Source organism: Stegodyphus dumicola, chromosome 9 (genome assembly GCF_044657685.1).
Source record: "Stegodyphus dumicola isolate Sdum_Otavi_A_Nest chromosome 9, ASM4465768v1".
NCBI classification, from domain to species: domain Eukaryota; kingdom Metazoa; phylum Arthropoda; class Arachnida; order Araneae; family Eresidae; genus Stegodyphus; species Stegodyphus dumicola.
The window spans coordinates 188,486,868-188,509,070 of NC_140776.1; the positions used below are offsets into that span (position 1 = coordinate 188,486,868).

General features: G+C 35.1%; 1 protein-coding gene across 1 annotated transcript in view; it reads left to right on the forward strand.

Annotated features, from left to right (window-relative positions):
- The first annotated feature begins 842 nt into the window (after positions 1 to 842).
- The window catches only part of LOC146995585 (uncharacterized), a 518,442-nt gene continuing 497,081 nt past the window's right edge, over positions 843 to 22,203 (forward strand). Inside the window, exon 1 of the mRNA XM_085823152.1 lies at positions 843 to 984. The gene's annotated coding sequence lies outside the window, so the exon portion shown is untranslated. The remainder of the gene's footprint in view (positions 985 to 22,203) is intronic.

A 22,203-nucleotide genomic window follows, 5' to 3' on the forward strand; every position in this document is an offset into this window, starting at 1 on the left:
TGAATATTTATAATAATATAGTTGCAGTAACTGCTGAAGTATAGATAAACTTCCAAAAATGTTCGTGTTTTTACACAGATTAGCTTTCTAGGGAATAATATTCGGAATGCTTAAATAAAAGAAAATTAATCGAATAGGCAAAATAATTTCTCTCTTTTTTTTTGCCAATACATTATACAGTACGGAAGTTGGGAGGTTCTCCCCTTTCTGCGCAAAATCTCTAATATTGAAGCAGCGGATTTTTTTTTTTTTTTTTGGTCCAAAGGGGCTTTGTCCCTGAAGGACTATTGTTTTCGTTTTGCGATTTTGCGTCGGACTCATAAACGTCGGTTCACTTTTCAAACTGTTGCCACAAAATGTTAGAGTCCTGCATTATATTTGAAGAAATTAAATAATGAAAAATCTGCATAAATGATTGTCTATTTCTCGCATTGTGATAAAACAATGGTACATAGAGCCATCGAATTTTGAATGACGAAATCCTACTGCGAATATGGGCATCTGAAATCCCAAATTTGGAATTTGTTTTATTATAGATTTTATATTTTGTAAAACTTTAACGAATTTTTGATTTACAAACTTAGTTCTTTAAAAGCGAGAAATGGCAACGTTATATAGAAAAAAAAATACTTTTATCTCCAGCTCGCGAGACTGTGTATATCGGAAATTCTAAAGATATGCTTAATTTAACATTATTTTGCGATATTGCTCTTGAACTGAATTTTATGGTTTAAGTGCAAAGAACATGATATTTAATAAATAAAGGTAACACTCAAAAAGTTAAAAAAACGCCCCTTTGGACGTAATTTAAAATCTAAAACATTTCAGATTTTTTTTTTTTTTTTTTTTTTTTTTGTGTCACTGTCCAATCTGGATTGAATAGGACTAAAAGTTTTTGCGGTTTCCAACCTAAGTGAAAATTGAATCAGTTCCGGAAATTAAATGCAGTCTGTTGAAAATTAGAATCAGAAACACCCCAGATTAGTAAGTCTCTTTCTTTTCCTTTATTTGGTTCTTTATTCTTTGAATACCGGCAGCTGTTGATTTCGATTGCGTAATATCACATGTGGAAGAATTACGCCGCACGTATTGCGCAGTAACGTTTGCGGTATTTAGCATTGATAATTAATTCTGATGTTCAGTCGGAGATTTATTTATGTAGACTTAAGAGTTTTACTGTGCTTTCTAAGCAGAATATTTCTCAGTTCCGTTGGTCTATTTTTATATGATGCACATATCGCAATGTCAAAATCATTTATTTAGCCGAGGAATCTAAAGAACTGCTACAATCCCCCCCTCCTCTTTTTCCAGTTACGCTCGACACGGAATATTCGGCAATTTCCGAGTATGCTGGTTAGTTAAGCTTTTACTGTTAAAGGATGAGTGCATGAAGCAATTTCCTGTCTTCTGATTTCAGAAATGTACCTCTTTTTTACTTAAATTACTTTACTTGGAATATATGTTAAGGGAAAACTGTTATGCAATGAAAATTTAGAAAATGTTCAGAATTTTGATTTAAGTTAAATTATTTAAATATTAATATGAGTGGAAAAATAAATTGTATTTAGTATTAGGTGCCATATGAATACAATTAATATGGCTTATTATTATTTATTTTCTATATTTTGAATTGAAATTTCATCATTAAATCTTGTAATATATTTAAGTTCTGCATGGTTTTTTTCCCTCTCATTTTAAACTAATTCTGTAAACTGAACTGTCATTTAAAATTAAAAAAAAAAAGATAATTGTTTTCCATGGTTGAGGTAATGCTCATTTTCTTAATAAATATGGCATTGCTCATATTTTAAATTACAAGTGTAATTTTTCTTTTAAGGTTATGTAGTTGTGTATAATGTAATTAGACAGGTGCTTATATTTTTCCTTAAAATGTGCCTGAAAAGTGCTTATAGGTGCTTATTTTTTTAAACTAAAATGTGGCTTACGAACCCTGTGTAAAAACATCGTGGTTTATGACATCAGTATAATAATGAATAAATAATGAATGGCTCAGTCTTTTTTTAGATGTACTCTCAAATTTCATTTCATCTGCAGGGCTTTTAGAATATAAGATCTTTGTGAAACTGAATCGATAATAGCATAGGCCTGACGCTTTCTTACTCGCCCTTTCAACGTAAGTTTGCAAAAACACATTTGCTGTTCTCGCCAAATTGGCGAGGGTTTCATCTCGTTCAGGTACTGCATCCATATTTGTATCCCTATTCATGCTAACAAGAACTGGAGATTTTGATTCAGCTTGCATATTTCTACATAAAAGTATATGGTGTTTCTTCCCACAATTCACACACAATGTTCGTTTTTTACATTTAGCTATTACATGTTTTCTGTCTAAACATAAAATGCAACTGTGACTATTTAGAACTACTTGCCTTTCCTCAGACGCCTCAGACCTTTTTTGCCTTTCCTCAGACATCATCTGTCTTCCTTTAAAGCAATCACCAAATGCATGATTTCCAGTTGAATTTTATTCTGATGTTGCTATTAGAGTAGAAACAGAAGGTGTTTTGGAAAAGTCTGCACAGTTTTTGAAACCAAAGTGTTTAGCATTCCCTGGCTTAAAGCACTGAGTAGCTATATGTACTCTCTCTTCACCTTCAATTTCATCCAGCAAAAATGAAAGCAAACCATCTCAATCCATGCGATGTGTTGATGCATTTTTCTCTTTTTGCTCACTACTTTCAGATTTTCTCTGACTGCGAATAATAACTCAAAATCTTTGCCAGGCTGTTAATGTATCATCCGGCAATGATGAAACGACTAGAGGATATAACATCACTGCATATTTATCTCTAGCAACACCCAGAACTTCTGATGCTCTAAGTTTTGATTCTAAGTTATCATAGAGTTTTCATAATGAAAATTTCTGCTGAGATTTTTCCGGCAAAGTGTTCTTCTGCAATCAAGGGTCCTGTTTTCTTGTCAGTTTTTTTTTTTTTTTTTTTTTTCAGATTGTGAATAAATCTAAATATCCATGCAGTCACTCTAATAGCTCTAATTAATTTACTAATAGCTCTAATTAATTTACTAATTAATTAGAGCTATTAGAGTGACTGCATGGATATTTACTAATTTTCAGGATTCAACAGAGACTTAGAGTTTTCTGCAATAGACAGTAGTATTGTGGTATCATTTATACACTTCTAATTCAGGATCAGAAAACTCTGTTGTCGCACTCACTGATTCAACTAACCAGTCTGGTCCAGACTGCCATAATCTTGAAGACAACAAATATTCGGCTGAACATCCTTGAGATAAAATGTCCGCTGAATTGGACTTTCCATTATGTCTCCAGTTATTTAGGAAAGTTAATGGATACTCGATTTTTTACAAACATTTTCCATTGTTCAGGAGCACTATGAATCCAGTGAACCACTATCAGACTACCCGTCCACAGATAGATATTGTTACGTTATTTTCTATACTTTCAAAGTAGACTCAACTAATGAGTATATCTCAAGAATTCAAAATTTTATTATACATTTTTAAGCAGTTCACATGACATTCAGCTAGCACAGTAACACGTGCATCACAACAACGGAATCGCATAGCATGAGCACCATTAAAGTTACAGTTATAGTTGTAGTATATTTTAAATATACATCACATCCCTTCCTCCAGTTTATAAACAATAATAAAAATAGTAAGTAATATCAATACAAGTATATTCACAATATGATATACAATAAAAAAAGTTACATAAAAATGATACATGCAATATGTTACATTATTTTATTCTATGACAAAGTCTCTATATCTTGAAGGTTGTCTAATCAACCGTCCACTTCTTGTTATTGTATTATTGGATAGATTATTCTGTTGATTTCCTATATTAACAGGCACAGAAACATTCTCAGGGCTTCCATGTGAATTTTCTTCTTTATCTAATACTATATCATCATAATCATTATTAACTTTGTAAGGTGATTTTGAAAAATTTTATATGGCGTCTTTTTCTTCGTAATATTTCCCCAATTGAATTTCTTACAATATAGAATCTAGCAGCTTTATGTTTTGAAAATTATTTCACCTTTATCCCATTGCCCAGTTCTAAAGTTGAACAAGGTTATACTATCTCCAGGTTTTAACTCGGGCAGCTTCTGTAGGGTTCTATCATAATAATATTTTTGCATAGCTTGAAGTGCATGAAATTTAGAATAAGCTTCGTTTATTTTAGTATTTAACAATTTATTACTGATAGGTAATTTTGTCCTTAATCTTCTATTAACAGTTGTGCAGGAGACAAATTTATTCCACTAATTGGGGTATTTCGATATTCCATCAAGCCTACACTTATATCTTGCACTTTCCTCAGGATTTTTTTCAGTATTCATACAGCTTTTTCAGCCAACCCATTACTTTGAGGATATCTGGGGCTACTAAATTTAAGTTCGAAATCCCAATCTTCAGCAAATTTCTTAAATAAGTAGCTATTACAGGGATTATTGTCGCAAACGACTTCATTTGCAATACCATACCTGGCAAAGATGCATTTTAACTTTATCATAATTTCATTTGCTGTCTTATCTTTTATGTTAGAAACCTCAATCCATTTAGAGTAATAATCGATGACTACTAAGTAATTTTGATTACCAAATTGCAAGATATCAAGGGCAATTTTTTCGAATGGTTTAGTTGGAATTTCATGTTGCATTAGAGGTGCTTTTTGATTTCTATTTCTGAATTTTTCACATATTTCACATTTGGAAACATGCTGCTCAATGTCATTTGTCATACCTGGCCAATAAAAAATTTCACGGGTTCTACTTTTACATTTCTCAATTCCAAAGTACGCTTCATGAATTAATTGCAACATATCTTTTCTCAAACCATAAGGTACAAATAATTTTTCATTAAGAAATAACAAGTTGTCATTAATATAAAGATAATTTTTACTTTAAAGTATGTTTTTACACTACTGTCTACTTTTTTGTAACATTTAGGCCAACCCTCTTTACTATATTTCATAACTATTTGCAAATCTGGATCTGATTCAGTTTCTTTCCTAAATTCCACCACTCTTCTTTCACTCACAGGCAAATATTTCGAAATAATGTGAACAACATTTAGCATTTCAGGATCATCTTTCATGTTCCGGAGTTGCTCTTTGCTTGTTTCAGTGACACGGACTATTTCTATAGCTTTTTCTAATCCTACGTTAGATTCTTGAAGCAAACATTCGGTCAGACTCCTATCCCAAATGTCTAATACAATACGGCCGCGAATCAATCCATTTTCTTGTTCAGCAAACTCGCAAGTTAACGCTAAAGTCTTAACTGAGTGACATAACATTCAATTGTTTGTCCTTCTTGTTGGCTACACGAAAAGAATTTGTAACGTTCATATACGACATTCTGCCGTGGTGAACAATAATCTTCAAAAGACTTCAAGACCTCTTCGTACTTCTCCTTATTTTCAGGTGGCTCAAATCGAAACGTGTTATAAATTTCGAGTCCTTCAGTACCGAGTAAATTCCAAAAGGATTGCAATCTTAGTCTTATCTGGCTTGGCATCTTTTTCCGTTGCAAGTAAATAGTTTTCTAGCTCTTGCTTCCATTTTTTCCATTTTTCCTTAACATTTCCGACAGAGAATGTTAGCGGAGCAGGTGGTCTGAAATCCATTTTGCTCCTGGCACCATATAATTTCTTGTGTTGTTTGTTAAACTTGATAACTTCTATACTTTCAAAGTAGACTCAACTAATGAGTATATCTCAAGAATTCAAAATTTTATTATACATTTTTAAGCAGTTCACATGACATTCAGCTAGCACAGTAACACGTGCATCACAACAACGGAATCACATAGCATGAGCGTCATTAAAGTTATATTTATTTACAGTTATAGTTATTTTAAATATACATCACACGTACGGGGTTCGTGTGGATTTGGAGTGAAAAACGATGACACTTGATGAAGTATCGAAACACACTTTATTGGCTGATATTAATCAGGACAGCCTCCAATAACACTTTTTGCAGTCATCGAAGATCTATTATAAACACGCTGGAACAATCAGCGACACAGCTTTCACACTGTCAGGTAATAACGGTGGAGACAGTTTCTTGCAAAGCACCCGACTCTGCTTGGTCGTTCTCGGAACTCCACGTACTCTCGAGACTCTCCACACTACAACATGCAATGCGCTCGACGACACATGAGCACAGCTCCTGACTTTTCGGTTCAGTCGTTCCCGGAGCTCAACGCGCTCTCTCGACGATGCACTAACCGCGATACACTACAAGACTTTTGATGCACTCGACGAACCACTCGGCACTCGCTGCCTGGCTGTCAACTTGATCGACTTCGCAGGGATTGACTCGCTAGACGAGACACCAACTCGATACTAACTCGCACTCTATGCAAGGCATACACACTATCAGGTTCAGTGTTTCTCCTTACTTGCTTGGGGAACATACAAGAACCTGACTCAGAACAGGGAGCTTACTAAAGCTATGTTCAATAAATGTGGGAAGTAGACAAGATACACAGGAAGGGTATACGAAACCCTTTATTTTTCACTCTTTACAATAATTTCCGGACTTCAGAATACAGAGACCAACCACTTGTGGTCTGAAAGTAAGAATATAAAAATATTAACTAAACTCTAACTTAACTTTGGAATAATAAACAAGGGCCTACGTGGAAGATTGACCATATATTAACAGGAAGCCGTATGTAGTACAGAGCACTGTTAACACTACAATACGTTTAAAATTATCAAGAGGATTAAACCTCTGGCCTGGAAGGCAACCAGGAACCGAGTAAAAACTGCTAAGGCAAGCAGCCTGCTTCTACTAACTCCTTCCTCTCACTCGCTTGGCAAAAAGCCACAACTTAAGTACTTGGCGTTCGCCAACAAATTTGCATAAATAAGTTAAAGCTTTTAATTCTGGCCGGAAGTAGAAAATTGTGGTAGTAAAAGTGATAGTAAAGATTTAAAATAAAATAAACGTTAGTAAAACTTAAGATCCGTACAACACCAACTGACTGCGGACCAGCAGGGTTTATATAGCTTTCGGCTTGTGTTTGAGAACATTCTGGGCTAAACCGGTAAGAATTCGTTCCAGAAGGTTCTCTATCAGTCCATGGCATATTGCCAATTTTGTCGCCAAATGGGTGATCTCTCGCCAAATGTGGCAACCCTGCCTTCCCTTGCCATTTTATGGCAACCATAAAACTGCTTTGCAAGGAAGCCATCTTACGGCACCTGTACATTTTGTAACAATATTTTCTTCATGGATTGAAAACAGCTCTTTAAAATTTTTAGCGAGTCTTGCCGATGTTAATGCTTCTAACAACTCTAACCTTGAAAGTGTGAGTTTTTGTTTTATTGGTGCAATTCTAGATTTTGCTATAATGAATGCTACCTGCCCTTCTTCAACCAATCTAAAATATGAAACTATTCAACCAATCTAAAATATTAAACTAAACCATACGCTTTAATAGATGCATCACAAAATAAATGCAGTTCGATGTCTTTATTTTGATTCAATTTGGAGGAAAATATTTTTGAGAAATTTCAAATTTCTTTAATTTTTTAATTTCACCGCTCCACCTCGGACCACAGCTGCTTACAATCAGTTGAAACTTCGTCGTCAAATTCTAAACCCAACTGCCAAAGGTTTTGCATTATCAATTTTGCACATAATACAAATTGCGCTAAGAAACCTACTGGATCGAAAATAGTAGCAGTCACCCTTAATATATTTCTTTTTGTGGTGTTTCTACAACTATTTAATGTTTCACACAAGTTATCTATGTTCAAGGAAATTACATCTTTCCTTGTACACCAGTTAATCCTGAATACTTTTAAGGAGTTATTTAGTTTATTTTCTGATTTAATTATTCCACAATTATCCCATTAGTTTTTTGAGTTTCTCTGAATTTGTATTAAACTGACGCAAATTCATTCCGGCATATTAAAGCACGCAATAGGCTCCAGTACTTGTTCCACAGAATCTGCCCCATAGAAAACATCATTTACGTAGATCGAACAGTTCAACATCTAAAAAATATCTGGATTTTGTAACTCTATTTTCTTTATATGCTTTTTTATAGTGCACGCCAGAATGAAAGGGCTACCCGACACACTGAAAGGAACTCGAGTCATTCTATAATGTTTCAAATTGTAATTATTATCAAAGTATAAAAACCGTAACATATCTCTATCAATTTCAGAGATTCCAATTTGGAGAAAGGCCTTTTCAATGTCTGCTGAGAATGCTGTTTGTATTGTCTGAACCGCAATATCAAGTCTAAAACAGAAGGATTCAAATTTGGGCCAGACATCAAACAATTGTTCAGATACTTCATTACACTTCGAAGATGCGTCAAACACTATATGGACTTTAGTTTTTGATACATTTTTTCTTACCACTGGAGAATGCGGCATGTAATACATTTTACTGCTGTCCCGACTTTCAACTTCGTACTCTTCAATTATTTCATTTTTTAACTGTTCGTTTATTATGCTATCATAATTTGCCCTAAGCCATTCATCATTTTTTAGTTTATTAACCAAAGATACTAGACTTCGCTTGGCATTTTCTAAATTATTACCCAAGTTTTCATGATGTGATTTCCATACAAACGAGCTACATATCTACCATTAGTAAAATGCAATTCTTTTTCAAATTTCTCAATGACTGATTTATCATCAGGGTTCTTCTCTTCTAAATCCAAATGGTCCAAAAGTGCAAAACCTTTGTAAACAGTCATTAACTGAATTATTATCTTCCTTCAAGCAGTGAGAAGCACCTGTTGTAAAATACAGGCACTAGACTGATCACCTTCCAAAAATCCAACCAAGGACCAACCAAATATAGAAGACACCGCAAATAATTTATTACTATCTTTTCTCCTGTTTGCATTTCCCAACATGAATCAGATCCTAACAATATTTTTATTTCAGCTGCTTCACCATTATCGGCTAATTTTAAATCTTCTGATTTTAATATTTCTAAAATGTTTTTGGAGGGAATTTTTATGATCGTTTCAGAAATTGTATCTGTTACAAGAGCTTCAACATGGTTGAGTCATTAAGGCAATGTATACTTTTCAGGGTAATTTGAACATTATATTCCATTAGTCTACCTTGGATATACCCAAAAGAATAAATATATAACCTTTCTTTCCTTAAAGTCCTTAATTTTAGTTCTTTAGCTAAACCGAACTAATAAATGACCTCTGTGATCCACCATCAATTAAGATTTTTACTATTTGGTTTCTAGTATTATCTGTATCTGAAACATAAACAGTGCAAGTTTGTAAGTATACACCTTTATCAGCAGTTTCAGAAACAGTCTTAAGAGTTAAATGACAAGGATGCAACTACATTCTGCTTAGAATCTGATACTGTTCCTACTTTCTGTTTAACATCTGAAACTGCTTCCACTTCAAGAACAATATTTTTACAAAATAGCTTATTATGATTTAAACCATTACACAACTCACAAGGCTGAAGTTTCATTTTACATCTGGAAGATACATGACCTCTCTTAAAACATCTGTAACAACGTCCATGGTATTTTAATATCGGCCTTTTTTGCTCATTTGTTTTCTCACATTTTCCTACATCATGTGTATTTTGATTACCAATAGAAACAATATGGCTTAGTCACTGTGGCTAATGCCGAAGCAGTAAGACTGCTTGCCCCCTTTAAGCAATTATTTTTATTCTGCGTAACTCCGTAATTTGTGTCCCTTTTCTTTGAGTTTATTATTAAATTAGAAGATTCTCGACGCTCAACTTCCAATCTAATGAATTCGAGAAGTTCCGTTAGGCTATATTGCAGTTTTAGAGTTTCTTTTTCTATTAAACTCCAGATTCATATCGTCTGGTAAAAGCTTTAAAATAACAGGTCCTAATAGAAGCTTCCGACACAATACCTAATGAATTTAAACTTCTTATATTGATTTCACAGGAATTGTAAAGTGTTCTTAGTGTGTTGCAACTCTCAGGGCTACAACGTGAAGGTTACAAATTTAATAATCACAGCAGGGATTATTAATATAAAGATTTTAATATGGATATCTCAAACAAGCTGAAAACGTTACATTACTTTAACAACTGCATATATATACTGAGTGTAAAGGGAATTTTCCCGCTTAGTTCGCAGTTAAAGAAAAAAATAAGAATAATAAAAAATAGTCCAATCAAATGCGGCGCTCCTTCTGTTGACTTTGCACAGCCGTACGTAATCGTCTGTCTGCAGCGGCTGTCTCCAACATTCTCCCCCTCTTTGAGTCGACTCCAGGTTGGCTCCAAGACATACAGTACCTGGTCGAAGAGATCTAATCTCTGAGGCATCTTGATCACACGTCCAAATCTCGATAGTGTAGCACTTTGCAGGACTTTACTAGAGTCATTTGAAGAATCATTAGAATTTGAATGCTCATCACTAGAAATAGAAGAAATAGGATTAGTAAGAGTTATCGTTTATGGGATCAGTGGGTGTGTCTGTTAACTGCACTTCCAATGGAAAGACTCGCTGAATGGGACGAAGCAGCGTACCAGCTTGAGTCTTTAGTTCTACAATTCTCACCTTGCCATCTCTTTCCCAGGAATTAGTTGAATGACTTTAGCTAAAGGCCAATGCATCCATTTTTTGATATCATCTCCTATTAGGATAATTTCACCCAACTGTAGCTCTGACGATGGGTCCTTCTTATTATAGGCCAGAAGGCCTAAATATTCTTTCCTAAATCTATGCCTTAAATCATAAAGCAGTTTTTGGCGATGTCTAGCCCTTTTTTGAAGACTTTTCGAATCGCAGAAATCAATATCGGAAACACCTAAGCTGCGATTCTCGATGAGAAACATGGTTGGGGAAAGTGGAATTAAATCATCCGGATTTTCCGACAGATAGGTAAGTGGTCTAGAGTTAATTATTGACTCGCAGTCGCACAATACTGTACACAACTCCTCAGTTGTAAGAACCGTGTTACCGAGTGTCCTTGTCAACAGTTCCTTTACTGCACGAACTAACCTCTCCCACCAGCCTCTTGAAAGCATATCTGCCGGGTGTAAATAACCTGGTACATGGCGCCAACACTGAGAAGGAATCAGACTGTTTATTTCTCTTACCCTATTTGCAACGAAAACTGACCAATCACTACGGTTCTTAATCCACCAGAGTGGTACCATGGAATCACTCCATGCAATAATTTTCAAATCGGGCAAATCTAAGGCGGCGTATACAGAGTGAACCAGTTTCGTGCCAATGCAACAGGCCATCAATACTAACTGGGGTATTGTCAGATTTTAATGGCACTATCCTGAATTTGGCTCTGATCAATCAAATTTTGACTCCCACGGGCGTTACAGTTCTAATGTAGACATATGCACCATCGGAGCTCTTACATGGCATCAGTGAATAGATGTAGCTCTGAATTCCCATTTATCTCTACATACCGTGTAATACTAATTTTCTCAAGATAATTTAATTTCATCCTGCCACTTGCTTTACTAGTTGAACTTGTATTATCCATACCGCAGTTTGATGTCTGATTTTACATCTGTCAATATGTAGGGGAAAAAATGGAGTCACACAGCTTTAAACTCTTGATAAACGTTACTGTTGAACTTGTTCGAACTTCGACATCAGCTTCGAGCTTTGGCGCTTTTTGGTGACAGATATTTCACGCATGCGCTGTTGTGTCCTTTTCCGTTTGGAGGGAGCCACTCCTGCTGCTGCGAAGCTTTCCTTCTTAACAATACATATTCTTTGGCTAGTATGCTTTATAACAGGCCTATGGGGCAAATAATAACTCAAATTATCAATTTCAGTTTCAGGAACCTTTTCTATTACTTTTTGGTCTTCCAATTGCTTAGAAACTACCTTATATTCATCTAACTGATTTTCCTCATTAATTCGTTGACCCATTCTTTGATGCCTTTTAAAAGTCATAGACTTATTAAGACACAACAACACGCCGAATAAATACTAATTCAGAAGTCAAACAACAAAAATCAGCGTTATACCTACAAAATTTTCACAGGACTAGTTTCGATGGTTTTACCGAACCATCATCTTCAGCTGCAAAACCGCAAATGAACAAGATAGGAAATAATGATTGGATAAGATAAGAAAGCCTGGACAAGAATAAGCAAGTGGCGCCATCTGTTGGCGAAACCAGAACTAAAACATAATTTCTCTAAAAGCCGAAGGCAAATTTGGATTGGAATTAGGATCGTTAACTAGAACAGAAAGATTTTTATGAATGTGAAATGCCTCTATGTGAATGTGAAATTTTGTGATTGTAGGAGTTTCGGTGAGTACATTTTTGCAATTTTCAAGTTATGTTTATGTTTTGAACATTTGGATATTGTGCTTTGCTTGTCTGATTTCATGCATTTTGCTTAGAAACGTTTTGTTTTCTATTCATTTCAGTGAGGGATTTTTCTGCTGTTTTGTGTGTACTTTATTATTGCTCAGTTAATTTAGTTTGATTTTCTGCATTGTTTATCATGCCTTCATCCGTTAATCGTTTCACTAAATTATGCCTGAAACGGCAAAAATTCCTGAATCATCTTGACTTTTTACTTAAATGTAAATGTAAAAAATTGATCCCCAATTTTATTCAAATCAAAACTAATCAAAAACTTTCGAGTCGCGTTTCAAGAATTCTGTTAAATTGCAAGCTTGCCTTACTTCGGTCCGTGATAAGGGATACACGTCAACAATTGTCCAAAGTTGAACATGAACTCTATAAGCTTCATCTGGAACTCGCTAAATCATATCCAAAATTCACTGGCCTTGAGCAAAAGTCTTGGTCTAGAACAGAGAATGCAGTTAACCGTCATAAAAACACCCTTGCAGTTAAATTCGAAAAACTTCTTTTACAGTCTTCCAGTTCAAGTAGTTCAAAAAATCTTCCCATTGTAAACATCAAGCCAATAGTTAATATTTCTAATGTTAGTCTTTCAGAAGAACAAGAGAGAATTCTAAAATATAATTTTAACTTCTCACAAACCTGTAAACCCTCGATTCCAAAGATTTTGGCTCCTATCGAAAAAGCTTTCAAGTTCAGTAAAGTTTCAGATTCACAGAAAGAAATGATTAGGCATCTTATCGCTCATAATGTGAAATTCAATAATAAACCTTTGAAACCAAATCTAACTGCGAGAGAAAGAGCTACAATGCGCGAAATTCTTTCTAACCCGGATATTATCATTTCAAAGGCCGACAAAGGTGGCCAGATAGTCGTCATGGATAAGAACACTTACATCGATGGTGTCACTAAACTCTTAAACGAAGGACCATATAATCCGATCCCTAAAGATCCTTCACCTTCGGACTTATCCAAAATAAAAACTGCGATCAAATCTTCGCAAATCATTTCAAGCAACTTAAAACATTCGCTTATCCCATCTGTTGCGAATTGTGCCAGATTATATGCTCTTCCCAAAATTCATAAAAGTGGTATTCCTTTCCGCCCTATTGTATCAAATTTAGGTACTGCCTCGTATCCTTTAGCTAAATATTTAGTTTCTAGATTTTCCACTCTATTAGACAATAACATTTACACCATAAAAAATTCAATAGAGTTTGTAAAAAAGGTTAAAAACATTTCTCCTAGTAATTTACTCATGGTTTCTTTTGATGTAAAATCATTATTCACCAATGTCCCAGTGGAGGGTGCATTAAGATGTCTAGAAACCAGACTTCGCGAATTTCATTTCTCTTGCATCGAAATTGATGAGCTAATTTCTCTCACTCAACTCTGTTTGAAACAAACACATTTTGTTTTCCAAAATAAATATTACAAGCAAACTGAGGGATTAGCCATGGGAAGTCCCCTCAGTCCCATCCTGGCTGATATCTACATGCATTATTATGAATCAAAATTGTTTGAAACTTTAAACTTCCCGGCATGGTTCCGCTACGTAGACGATACTTTTACCCTGTTTGAAGGTATTAAAGATGATTTAAATAAAGTTCTTTCAACATTGAATTCTATTGATCCTGCTATTCAGTTCACTTTTGAACTTGAGACTTGCAATTCTCTTCCGTTTCTCGACATTCTGGTCACACGTAACACATCCAACTTCAGTACTACAGTTTACCGTAAACCTTCATCGGTTTGCCTTCCACCACACTTTAAATCATGTCATCCGACTAAACAAAAGTTAGCTTCATTTTATTCCTATGTTTTCCGTGCTCTTCAAGTTTGCTCCTCCAAACTAGCCCTTGATGAAGAACTAAATTATTTAAAAGCAACAGCTATTGACAGGGGCTTTTCACCCAACATTATTAATCAAGCAGTTGAAAAATTCTCATCTCAACACACTAAAAGCCACACTCTTATTTTAGGAGATTATAAAAATTCTATTGTCATTCCCTTCTTTCCATCAATTAGCTATAAAGTTGCACATATTTTGCAGAAATTTAACTTTCGGGTTGTTTACTCTCCCATCAATAAAATTCCAACTTCTATACTCAAGGACCCCATTCCGGATATGAATTCCTGGGGTATTTATAGGATTCCTTGCCAGTGCGGTTTAATTTACATTGGCCAAACTAAGAGAGCCTTAAAATTTCGCGTCAAAGAACATGAGGCATATGTTAGAAAAAAGGAAATTCAGAAGTCTTCTGTTGCTCAACATTGTTGGTCCGAAAATCACACTTTCAATTTTTCTGCTCCCAAAATTATTCAAAAAACATCTTCCATTGGAGAACTGGATTTTCTATAGGCATTTCACATTCATAAAAATCTTTCTGTTCTAGTTAACGATCTTAATTCCAATCCAAATTTGCCTTCGGCTTTTAGAGAAATTATGTTTTAGTTCTGGTTTCGCCAACAGATAGCGCCACTTGCTTATTCTTGTCCAGGCTTTCTTATCTTATCTAAACATTATTTCCTATCTTGTTCATTTGCGGTTTTGCAGCTGAAGATGATGGTTCGGTAAAACCATCGAAACTAGTCCTGTGAAAATTTTGTAGGTATAATGCTGATTTTTGTTGTTTGACTTCTGAATTAGACTTATTGTTAGGTAACGGAATTTCAGATTTAAAGGGTAGTGACAATTCATATCAGCTATCAGGAAGAACATTTAAATTCTCTTTAAATTGCTTAACGGTGTCAGAGTGCAAGTTTACGTTTAACATCTTCAGTTGGGTCTATTATGCCAATGGCATCTAAATTCCAGAGTTCGGTTACGCTAAGATTAGCACAATGCAGCGAAACTACATTATTGCACAAATTATTTTCTAGTAATGCTGGAATAGTAGCTGAAGTAGGTTCTTTAGATAAGCTGTTTACTTTACCAATCACAGTGTATCCGAATTTAGTCTTAACGACAGTTACACCCGAGTTCAGTTTCAGAGAGCTCTCAGTAATAATGTCCCTGATTGACATCTGCTCCTTAAAGCAACTCGATGTCATATTCTTTAGCTTGCAAATCTGACAAGGTAATATTTCTTTCTTTTAATTATCTCGGGGTATTGTGATCAACTACTTTTGGAACATATCCACATATTTTGTTTTGAGAAAGTACTTCAAAGTTATGGTCATAAGTGCCCTCAAAATTTCTTAAATTAACATCAAACACTAAATGGGAACAAGGACTTGTCTCTCTCCCCCCAAACAAACCGTATATAATGGTTTGTTTCGATTTAGTACGCAGTTGAAAAAATACGATGACCCTTTCTGAAAGATAAGATTTCTGAGAACCATTGTCCAATATCGTACAGACTGTAAGTTGTCTACCTTTGAATATTATTTCTAAAACAAGTGTTTGAAAATACACATTTTCATTAACAGTTGACTGATTAGACAATACATTACTTGAAATAACAGTACTGTCAGTTTCATTTGGATTTACAGGTTCGCCATTTGAGCACATAATGGTATAGTGAAATTTATCACAAGTTAAACATTTTACTTTATTTTTGCATGCCCGTGAACTATATGCAACTCTCAGGCAGCGAAAACAGGCACGCTTTTGCACCAAAAGCTTTCGTTTATCTTCTAAAGCAATTTTCGAGGAGAAAAACATTCGGCAGAACTGTGCGATTTCTCACATAAAATACAACGTAAATTTCGCCTACCTGTATTGCTTTGGAACATTTACCAAGGCAGCAGCTGTAGAGGAATCTGCATCATCGGAATGTAGACGCGAATGCAGAACGTGAAGCTCCCAACCTGGACGAGCGAGCTTAATCATTTCCTCACATTGCACTTCGTTTCAAAGAAAGCACAAAAGTTTATCCAAAGAACGCGCACTATCTTGCTGTCACGCAGTATCTTCCTTCGAGCGGCTTCTTTCCCATGCACGAAGAACAGCCTCTGGTAAACAGGACTCGACAAGTGGCTCTAAAAACTCTGCACATTTTTCCTTACTTCTACCGAGGCTTTCGAGTGCCATAAACTGGCTCTCAAGTAAATCATAAAGCTCAGCTAAGTCTCCTTTAATCTGACCAGCAGCATTTTTCATTACTATGGAATGTAGATCCTGTACATAAATCTGAACCAAAAGTTCATCTCTGCCGAAGCATTCTTTAAGTTGTGCAATCACCTTTAAATAGTTTCCTTTAGTTGACGGAAAACTTGTTACCAGTCTTGACGTTTTAGAATTTGCTACCACACAGATATTGAAATTATTCTTCATCCACAATAGAATCATCTTTGTGAATTTTTTCAAACTGAGATCAAAAGGCAAGAAAGTCTTTCGGTTCTCCACTAAATTTCCTCAATTCAAGTTTTGGAAGCTTGAATTTCCTTTTTTGCTCGGTTGTTGTTTCTCCGTAATCAAATTTCCCTTCTTTGCATTTTCTAACAGCGAACAGATCAAGCAGAACTGGTCTCGGTATTCTTCTGCTTTAAAAAAACCTTCGGAATATTAGTCTTCAAGGGCATCATCACTTAGCAACCAATTCGAAACTTCATCTTCAGTTGTTTCCAAACGTGTGGATTTGTCTTGAATCTGCCGAAACAACGTACTGATTTTGTCACTTCCTAAGCTTTTGTTTTCAATCTTCTGAGCTCCAATCAAGTGCGGTGTCTTTTGTCGTCTTCGCCCAGCCGTTACATAATAGTCTGTATCAGCCATCTCCAAAATAGTGCTTTCACATTGGACAAACTTCTAACCGGTTCAAGATTCAAGAGTTTGTTCATGTACTAAGATATAACCAAATCTGTTCGTCCAAATCTTTCTTCAATTAAACTTATAGAAGCGTCATAATTTTCATTAGATAGTGCAAACCCAGATACTGCACTTAAAGCAGGTCCTGCGAGTAAGGATTTAAGATAGGTAAATTTCTCAACCTTTGTTAACTCATTATTATTACCAATAGCATTTTCAAAAGAATTATAAAGTTCCAAAAATAAACTAGGCTCACCATAATAGTTAGGAATTGAAATTTTAGGTAACCGAATGTTAGTTTTGTTTTCGACCTTTACAGCAGCAGTATGGTTACCAGGCGATTCATTTCCAATGTTCACTATCTGAGAATTTAAATTAAGTTTCTTTTTAGCCCTAAAATACATAAACTCATTTTTTCATCATACTCTAACACAGTATTACATTTTTTCTCAATTTCAGACTCATCCCCTTTAAAACAATCCAATATTTTTTCATTAATTTCTTTCAACGCAGACTATTTAGAAGTAAGTAAAAACACATTTTCTTCTACCATATTCTTGTCCCAAATGTCTTTTTTAATTTCAGGTTCCGCAACATTTATTATTTTAGAAATAGCTTGTCTCATAGTTTTTCTAGTAGCTTTCGATTTAACAATATCGTCTGCCATAATAACAACAAAAATAATTTTATTCACTTACCTGTGCAGTCTTCAAATGATTTAATCCTAATTTAGTAACTTGCTTTCCTGGTGAGCATTCACAAGTATTCTGAACGTTTATCCTGCCACGTTCAGTGGAAAGGAATAATTTTTCAATAACGTAAAAAACGGCATTCTAAATCAAAAAACTGTTCATGCACAACAGTTGGGCGCCAAAAATGTAAAATATTATATTCACTGTGAAGATTTCAAGTTATCCTGGTTGAAGAAACATTAATTTAAATCACACTTAACACCAAGGTAAAAGAACATTACGAATCAGGCTTCTTCAAAACTTCTGAGTTTATTCAATTCTAACATGCATTCAACTGGTGCTGCCAGATCCGAGGTTATATCTGAAAAGTGAAAAAATATATATTATAAATAATTCTGCATGAATTAAACATTTTAAATTAACTATATCATGAATTTTTATTTAACTGAATTGGATTCGATAGTTTAAAAAAATTAAGAACTGCATCTGTTGCTTTTAAATATCTTAGTTTATTCATGAGTAGGACACCAAATAACAAATAACTTTAACCCATTAACGACCCCACCCATCTGAACAAAATGCTTTGGGAATGCTTTGAAAATGGCCGTGTTGTCAAAAAAAAAAAAAAAAAAAAAAAAAAAAAAAAAAACACCTTCTGAAATCTTTCTAAGATAGGGCAGTATGTTTTGCTTCCCCTTAGTGTGATGGATAAGCCATAAAATTGCCTCCCTGTTATTGAATGGCAAGAAGGACTTGTTGTGTCTAGTTTCTTCTCTTATTCTTCCTTTGTAGTTGTAGACTTATTTCTTTTATTATGTGATGTCCAATCTTTCCAGAATCTTTTTAGAATTTTAGCTTTCAAGCTTGTAAATTGTCAATTATTCGACATGTTTTATTGGGCAGTATTTTAAGAAAGATCATTATTTATTAGAGCAATCCCAACCTGGAAGGCCACAACCCTTCCGACGCCAATAGGAACGAGATGCCTGGAAAGTGCATTTTCAATAAACTGTGGCTTCATCAAGCTGACTACAAAGACTGGACATTGATGGATGACAATACTTATAAAGCTAAATGTGGTCTTTGTTTGAAACAAATTGAAATTTCTATAATGGGAGAGTCAGCGCTGAAAATTCACATGAAAATTAAGTTTCGTTTTATCATTTCAATTTGTTTTTACACGATTTTGCTTAGCTTAATTTCTGTGTTTGTTTCAATTAAGCCATAAATTAATTTTTATCACCTTCTACAGAGTTTATTCTCTTTTTCACATACTATATGTATGGGATATCGGGATTATGAGTTTATTTCTGCAGAGGGTCTGTTATTGATTTCGCGGGAAATCTGTTGGCTCCATTTCGATTTTAGGTCACCAAGGGCAAATTCGGTAGTGGTAGCCGAGAAAAAGTGAAGTTCGGAAATACGTTTTGAAGCTTCAGTAGACAATTAAGTATTTGGTTTAATCCTGTGCTGTTGATAGTAATGCATTATTTTTGCTAATGGCGATACAATTATTAGTTGAAAACAACCAACTAATTAAAAATTTTTTAATATTTTTAAAGCTGAAAACAAGTAATTGAAACTAATGTTCCTGAATTAACTAGACACAAAATTAACTTTCAAGAATTACTAAAAAGTTATTGGGTAGAAGTTTAACTGAAAATATACATTCCGTATATATATGTAGTGGGGGAGTTGAAGATGCTAAATAACAATTCCAACGTTGTTTTCCACACCACAGAACATTTAATAAAGATTATCAGAAAAGGTATAAATTAGATTAAATACAAGTGCCGCTTGATACAAACAGGATTCTGTATAGCTTTTGCCAGTCTTATCACTTAACCGATTAGTACCTACTCGCACTTGCTGATGTATTATACAGTCAATTTACCACCTTCGCGTGGAAAACTATAGTTCCTTACTCTACACCTTCACGTGTAGACAGACATCTCACCACCTTCGCGTGGGATAGCAGAAGAAAGTGCCTGTCATACTCCTCTTTCACCTCGCTCTCGCTGCTGGCGCATCAGTGAGGCCCTCTGGTGGTTGTGTCGCACTTACAGATACTACAACTCGTCCGTCCTGACACTTTTTCGTCCTCGAAAACACGGATCAGCAACACTGGAACATCAAGACAGCACCTGAAAATAAATTTAAAAAAAAAAAAAAAGAAGTGTGGAAGAACCACACATAGTCCTATATAGTAGAAGTCCCCGGCTTCATGAGATCAGCTGCTGTAGTGGTACATCCAGGACCTTCATGGTGTCCCACTTTTGTCACCTGGTAGCGATCTTTGCCGGTTCTTGCTGTTACACGATATGGACCGAAGAACTTTGGCCTTAACTTTAGTCCACCTCCATACTGCGTTCTTTCTATGGCAACTAAGTCGTTCACATTGTATATGTGTGCCTCTTTTCTCTTCTTGTTCTTTGTTTTTCTATTCTCTTCCTGAATTTTTAGAATGTTTTTCCTTGCTTCCTCTCTCATATCTTCTCGATCTTTCATCATAATATTTCTTTCTTCTTCTTCGAGAATTTCCATAATCTTTAAGTCTTCTCGATTTCTCATTTTAACACCAGTGAGAAGCTCAAATGGAGAACTCTTTGTGCTTCTGCTCTTAGTGCTGTTCAAGATCCTTTGTACATCTCCAACATACTTGTACTACTTGGTTGGATCATCTATGGATAATTTGGATAGGACTGGAATCAGAGTGAGATGAATCCTTTCCACTTGTCCATTTCCTCTAGGAACGCCTGTCGTTGTAAATATGTGCTGGATCTTCTCTTGACTACAGTAATCTTCAAAGTCTTTAGAGGTAAACGGCGTACCTTTATCGCTTATAATTCTCAAAGGATTACCGAAAGTTGATTGTTGCAGTTTCAGCTTCTGCAATGCCTCTTGAGCTGATGTAGACTTTACTGGATAGAGCCACACGAACTTCGTGAATGCATCAACCACGGTTAAGATGTGGTTGTAGTTCTTATTTGTCGACGGTAATGGTCCTATAAAATCGACATGAAAAGTGCTCAAAGGGATACTATCTTTTGGTATGGGATTCAGCAACTCTTCGCTCTTACCTCGTTTTCTGTCGCACAAAATACATTCTACACAATTTGAAATAACTTGTTGAATTCATTTTCTAAGGTTAGGAATATAAAAGTCGGTTTTCAGCAGATCTTCTGTTTTAGACACTGCGAAATGTCCCTTGTTATGAACACTACGTATGATTTCTAGCTCTAATGCTTCAGGTACCACAAGTAACTCACGACCACTGTCAAACTTGTATAATACTCCATTTTTCACTAGAAAATCTTTTTTTAGTCCTTGCTCGACTAAGGATTTTAGCAACTGGAGACGCTCATTACTTTTTTCAGCAGCTGCAATTTTGGCTGTAACTTCTCCCTGAGAACAAGTAACCATCATGACAGCGTTTCTACTTAATGAATCCACATGCTTCATTTGTAGCCCAGATCTGTGAACAATTTCATAGTCAAATTCTTCTAGAAGTAGCGCCCATCTCGCTACTTTAGGGGTTAGATCTTTCTTAAACATGGTCTTCTGGAAAGCATCGCAATCCGTAACTACCCTGACCTTAGATCCTAAAAGGTAATCCTGAATTTCTTTAGAGCTTCTACTATAGCTAAAACTTCAAGCTCATAACTAGATAGCTTCTCTTGTTGGAGACTAGTTTTTTTACTCATGGAGTAAATGGGTTGTAACTGTCCATCATCTGACTTTTGTAGCAATACAGCGCTGAAACCATGACTGCTTGCGTCTGTATGCAATTCTAATGGTGCTCCTTGTTTAAAAATATGATGAACCGGACTTGTGGATAAAAGTTCTTTCAATTTATTAAATGCATCTTTTTGCTCAGGCCCAAATTTGAATTCTGCTCCGTTACGAAGAAGATCACTTAGTGGTTTCGCTATTTTTGAATAATTGGCAATAAATTTCCTAAAATACCCAGTAAGGCCCAAGAAACTTTGAATCTGCTTAAGGTTTTTGGGTTCCGGGAAATTTTGAACAGCCCTGGTTTTTTTCAGTAGAGGGGCGAATTGTACCATCCTCAATAACATACCCGAGAAATTCTATTTTTCTTTTCAAAAATTGGCCTTTCTTAAAATTAATCCCCAAACCATATTCTTTGGCTACTTCTAAAACGCGTTTCAACTTTTCTAAACTTTCCTTCTCATTTCGTGCTGGAATAATAAAATCTTCCATGTAAGTAACAACAGTGTCATCCCGAATTAAATCTCTAAACACATTATAAATAAATCTTTGGAATACACTAGGGGACGTGCACAAACCAAAAGGTGCTTTTAGAAATTCGTACAATCCTGCATGAGTAATAAATGCCAAATATTTGGTGCAGCTTTCCTCAACTGGAACATTAAAAAAACCA